Source organism: Fulmarus glacialis, unplaced genomic scaffold (genome assembly GCF_000690835.1).
Source record: "Fulmarus glacialis isolate BGI_N327 unplaced genomic scaffold, ASM69083v1 scaffold46443, whole genome shotgun sequence".
In the NCBI taxonomy this organism is placed as follows: Eukaryota; Metazoa; Chordata; class Aves; order Procellariiformes; family Procellariidae; genus Fulmarus; species Fulmarus glacialis.
In genome coordinates this window covers 12,073-18,321 of record NW_009205709.1, presented here as the reverse complement: position 1 = coordinate 18,321, position 6,249 = coordinate 12,073, and positions in this window count along the sequence as shown.

Genomic DNA, 6,249 nt, shown 5'->3' with positions numbered 1-6,249 from the left:
AGTGTAATGCTAAACTAGAGCTTTTTATTACCCTGTGAAGGTATGGAGGAAAATGCTCAGGGAACAAGAAGGACTGTGAGCTGACTGCTTTGCTAATGGCAAAGAGGGATTTATTTCTAAAGCTGAGGACTGGAGGACCGTTATCCCCCCTCCTCTTAATGGGGATAGGGAGTCAAAGCATCGGACAGGCAGGTGTGGGGGCCTGATGGGAGGACTCAGCTGGGTGGGGGCTGCAAAACTGCACTTCTGCCAAGGCGAGGCTGTCCGCTCCGGGCTGCCCCGTGGGTGCAGTGTAGGGAGCTGCGTGCCTCCCTGAGGGAGAAGAGGAGGGAGGCGGCAAGGCTCTCCGCATTCCTGTTTTTGGAAAACTTTTCACAACCTTCTGTCTGTGAATGACTCGGACGTTCCTCCAGCCATCTGTGTGAAACTAGTCATGTAGGGTTGAGCCAGACCATACCCACTCAAGAAATGGGTTTAGACTTCCATCTCCTGAGGAACTGTCCTTCACAGCTCCTTCTTCTCTTTAGCATCGTGGCCCTGCAGTCTGCTCGGTGGAGCTTGGGAGTTTGCGATGGGACATTGTATGTAAGGGTGTTCACAAACCCTGCAGCTCTTCTTCCACCATGTGGAGTTGCCCGTGGAAGGAAGGGAACAGCAAGGGCAGCAGCTGGAGCTCTCTGGGGGAAGGGCACAGATGCTTCTTTGGCCCTGCAAACCCAGGACCTGGTTGTAGGAGCTGTCTTTCCCTCTTGGGATGGCAGTGGAGTGTGGAGGTAGAGAGGTACTATGGTGTCCAGCATACAGAGGTGGCATGCTGCAGCTCAGTGAACCTGGTAAACCATGCTTTGATCGTGCCTTAAACTGGCCTTTAGATAAAGGGGAATCTCCCCGAATGCTGTGTGACACTAAGTAATGTTAGGTCCTTGGTGAAGAGGGGGCATGCACAGTTTTACCCCAGTGGGTGTCACTGCAGCTCTTCAGTACACTACGGGTGGTGCAGCAGATGAATGAATTTCATTCAGCAGAATTCAGCATAGTGGCTGTTGTTAAAGTCCGTGTTTGCCAGCACTACTGCATGGGTATCTGAAAAGACCGGTTACAACCAAAGGGCTTGGCTGCTGCTGTGTTCTGATGGTTGGCAAATAACTTTGATACTGATCAGTGTGGCCTTTGGCACTGGCACTGCAAGTTACTGCTTTTAACAATACAGACCAGAAGAAGCTAGACAGGAGATGGGGTGACCTGCTCTAAGGTACTACTTGAAACTAGATGCATCAGATGCATCTAGAGCAGATAACAGTTGCCTGGGAATGGGAGAGCAGCACGCTTTGGTCAACAGAAGAAAACTGTAATTGCATGGCTAGGTACTTGTGGCACTGGGAATATGGGGTGGTAGCTTTCTGCCTTCAGCTTCATTGTGCTTAACTTGGCACTCACTGGGGGCTGAACCTTGATGTGGAAGAAGGTCTGTAGGCTCCAGTGACCCTCAGCACCCTGTGGTCTCCCCAGCCAGAAGAGTCCAGATATAGAAAAAAAGCAAGTGGATGTGTGCTTCAGAGAACGAGTGATAGCCAACTGCCTTGTCTTTGTTTAGGAAGTTGCATTCTGGGGGCATGAGAAATTGGGCATGTCAGGAAAGGACTTCCGCATAAATCATCCTTCTGCCAACAGAAGGAACTAGAAAGATGCAATGTAGAACATACAGACTGAGCAAACTTGATAGTCAGGAGCTAAAAAAAGTTAAAAAAAAAAAAAAATTACAATAAACCCATAGTAAAATCTAAGAAACCAGAAGTTGCTTCTCATGGATGGTAGCACTACTCCTGATCTCCAAAGCAGAACTATTGCCTGTTGGCCAGGAGCAGATGAAAGGCCGATTGCTGTGACTTAGGTGCTCCCAGACAGTACATACAAATAGCAGTAATATGTTAAGTGCTAACACACTGATGAAGAGATCAAAGATTGCTTGTATGGTGGCTTGCAGACTTTGGCAGTGCTCCGACGCATGGCAGCTGACAAGTAATGGCAGGCACCCAGGTCGAGCCTGGAGTCAGAGAACAACAGGCAAGCACAGCCTTGGTTCTGCAGGCAGCATAGAGAAGGGTTGGTAGGACTGACTTTGCCTTAGCGCAGCCCTTAACATGGGCAAAAGGGAAACATGCTGGTATTATAGTGTGTCAGAATCTGCTGTCTGGCAATATTAGGTGCTAGACTGGCTCTCTGAGCATCGGAAGGGTACTTGGATCAACCATTGCAGATGTCAGAGCATGTAAAATAGCTTATGTTGGAAGAAATTGTGATTTATAGACAGCAGAATTGAAAATAAGGTTACAAACAGCCCTCACTCTCACCAAGGAAGCTGACAGCAGAGATAAGACGGTAATGGCAATTTAAAGTGAAGTGTGACTGTCAGAGCCTGCTTTGGGATGTTGTGGTCCTCTCTGCACGATGATGCTGTTGATGCAGAGGCAGCAACTGCATTGGGTTTATAAAGAAGCAAACAGCACCTCTGGATAAGCGAGGGTGCATAGGATGGTTCTGGGGGAACAGTGGGTACAAACTAAGGCAGTTTCTGCGCAGGGAAATGAATGTATGGGTTCTCTGTGCCAGTTTTAGTCTGTGGGTGAGAATAGCACTGAAGAGGTGGCAGGAGAGGTGTGAATACAGGCTGGCAACCAGAGTACAAGCTCCTGGGGACACTGGGTTACGTGGATTATGCCTATGCGCGTTAGATTTATGCCGTAACTGCTGTGCAAACATCAGCTCCTTCAAAAAAAACCAAGCAAAAAGAGTCCCCAGAAAAGCAGCAGCAAAATCAGTATGGGAAGAAAAAAAAACCCCAAGCAAATGAAGATTAGAACTGCAGGAGAAAGAATAGGAGGGTATGCAGGGACAGCGTCACCGAGGAAGCTGAGCAACTGTGTGGGACAGTAACAACTTGGTAAAGCTGCTTCGTACTAGGTCACGGGCTCTAGAAGATAACAGACCTTGGCAATAGGAGAAAAACTATGTGTAAAGGGCACTGCCTTTAAGAAATATTAAATCAACCAGTGTCACAGACTGTTGGCCATAAGGACATAATTGGGGGACAAAGCACAGAAACACTCGTCACTGATGGGAAAGATGCAGCAAAACCAAGGTGAGCAAGGAAGCTGTAGTGTTGACAGCTTTTTGGGGATGAGACTGCTGATAAAATAACTGAGCTTGACCTGACGTTGACTGAGACCACAACAAGAACAGTGCCAAAGCAAGGATGCAAAAGCAACTGCAATAATTAGGAGGGTTTACAGACATTGCGGCAAGAGGTCAAGTCTTGTGTTACAGCATTTTAATCAGAACAAGGGGAGTGTAGAGGCAAAGCTAAGGAAATACAAACTGAATTTTGACCTGTGAAATCACGTGTTGACCAGATTTTTGCTGTAAGGATAGTTGCTGAAGAGAGCATTGAATGACACAAGCTGCTCATCACTGAACTGAAGTTTTAAGAAAGCCTTCTCTGTCTCCTAATTCACTCTGGAGCATCTTGATGTCGTGGCATGAAATGATGAATAGCATCAGTGCAGAAGGCACAGCTACGGTGAATGTAAACTTGAGCAGCTGGCGTCACGCAGATCCCAGTGTCAGATGTAAGACTGCACATTCTCTTTCCCCTCTCTGCTTTGCTTTGCTGTTGGCTTCATTATGTGAAAAAGCGTAGCTGATACAATGCAGGAATTGTGTGGTTCAGCCGTAGGACACCAGAAAGCTAGGTTTTACTGAAGACACAATGTTTCTCGGCTCGTGTAAGGAGACATTGAAAGACCGCCTGGCATTGAGGAAAAAAAGACTGTGTTAATAATCAGTTATGAAAAGAAAAAATCTAATAAGAATCCCAGCTAAAGCTCTGTGTTAGAAAGTGAAGGAATACAGAGGTGAGTTGGTTCATGTGCTTAGAAATAATAAACACTGCAAGGGAATATCCAGAAAGGAATTAGGAATTGGCAAGGCACCAGATGTATTCACCCCATCCAGCAAGATGTGGCTATTGAAAAACTGCAACTTAAAGGTTAAACTCAGAGCTTGAACTTCAAAGTGATTTCTGCCCTACCATGCAAACGTGGTAGAAATATGCTGGAGCTATAGGCAGGCATGTCAATGTCTTCCAGGGTAATGGCCTCGGGAAGAAGACCAAAGTATTAAATAGAATTACATGCCTTGGCTTTTTTGACACAATCAAAGTACAACTTCTTACCTCTAGCATTAACCAGAAAAGAAGGTGAAATTATCTGGGACTTGGGATGAAAGGAAAGCCTCTCTTACAGGAGGAAGAGGCAAAAGGAGCGGAACAAGAGAGTCCCTCAGATCAGTGCCTGGGGCTGAGGGGCACTGAGGGCTGGGCGGGATGATCTGTCACTGCACGCCTGCTCTGCAGAGGGACGGCATCTCTCCTTGTTCCCTTCTTACTTCCATGTTTATAGCCCTGCTGGGAATGGTTTTACATTCCTCTCCAAGGTCTAACTCGGCTTGACTCTTGGCAGTTCTCAATGTACTCCTGAGGTTCCTGACCCCTGAGCAAGATCTCACTTGTAGAAGTCACTTTCCCTCTTTCCACCTAGTTCTCAGCTCATCTTAATGTGCAGGTTCACATGCTTCCAGTTGACTCCCGGTGCTTTGGTTTGAACAGCTTTAGATTTAGTTTACACTGATGGAGATGTGATGTGGGCTTTGGCAGTGCAGTCCCTGGATCCAGGATAAGTTTTTAGAGCATGTTAGGTACTGGGCCAGCTCCTTCACTCCAACCTGTGCCTGATGTCACACTGGTACGGAGGCTATTTCAAGGCATATTAAGGTACCAGATCAAAGAGATAGAGGGAGAAGGTGGGCCAGAGAAAACACAATGTTGTCTCAAATCTTTAGCCAGTTGTCCCCGGGGAGCTGCCCCAGGCTCAGGAGTGCTGGGGGGTGCCTGATGGCCAGGTAGTCCCACAGTCTGGAGAACAGATTGCTCCTCCCTCCTTATTTCATAAATTGCAGTGACCCTGAATTCAGTCTAGCTGAGGACGTGGACTGTCCAGCCCAGCGCCTGGGTGCTGCCAGCTGCATGTCATGATGGAAAACAACAAATTAAAACCAGGTCCCCCAAGTCCAGAATGGATTTAGGCATCCAGTGCTGGGCTCAAGTCTGTTCGCAGCCTGAAGCCTGTAAAAGGGTGGGTCAGGGCCCCAAATCAGCGTGTGCCGTAGCAGCTCACATGTGGTATTTGCAGGAGGGAGACTTCAAGACGGTGTTCATACACTTTAGCTACGAATTTTTTTCGTTTTTACTTAAGCCAAAACTGTTCAAGCTGGGGATGGACATCTGTGGGATTGCTGCTGAGGGGGTGTGCAGCAGCTGGCCTGGGGTGCACTGCTGTTGGCAGGCTTCTTCCCCAGTGCCACAGCATGTCGTCTTAGTGGCAGCGGCTGGGAAATGGCTAGCTCTGCAGTGCGTGCAGCTGTCCCAAAATGGTAGACTGAATTTAACTCCACACAGCTGAGTCCTGTGGCAGTATGTCCTGGGAAGAGCCTCTGGAGTCACCTCCGCTTTGCCATGCCACCTCACTGACCCAGCACTTTCCTGCTGGAGAGGGACAGTCTCTGAGGAAGGAGGTAGGGATTTAGGCACAGTCCCCAAATAACTTTTTGCATTTTTCTGTCTGGAGTGCAGCCTAGGGTAGGATGGTGCCCAGTTTCTGGAGGAGGGAAGCACCTTAGCCGTGTGTAGGCCCTGAAAGGAAGGGGAGGGACGTAGCATGCAGCTTCAGAGCCCTGCTGCGAGCGGGCATCTCCTGACACCGTACAAGGCAACCACTGCAGATGTGGAATTACAGCTGTCTGGTTTAGAGATTGCTATGGAAGAATGAATATTTTGGATCAGTTTAGGTCCTTGCAATCTCCACGAGTTGACGTGTAGTCTTTTCTGAGGTCAAGTATCATTACTAAGTATTTTCTCTTTCTCTTCTGTTACCAAATGGGCAGGAGTCCATTTCATCAGGTAGTATCACTTTGCTTCAGAAGTTACTCATCTCTCCTATCTTTCCCATCTTCTTCTTTTCAGGCTTTAATGTCCTTGTGCAGAACACCTCCCCCGGGCCCAGCTTCCTCCCCCCACATACCAGTGCTGCTCTCCCCTTTCTGGTATCTCCTCCTGAAGGATGACTGGAGCAGAGGGCTTGATTCCTGCTCACCGCCTCTTTACGGTCACGGTCTTGCTGCATTTGCTTTCCACAC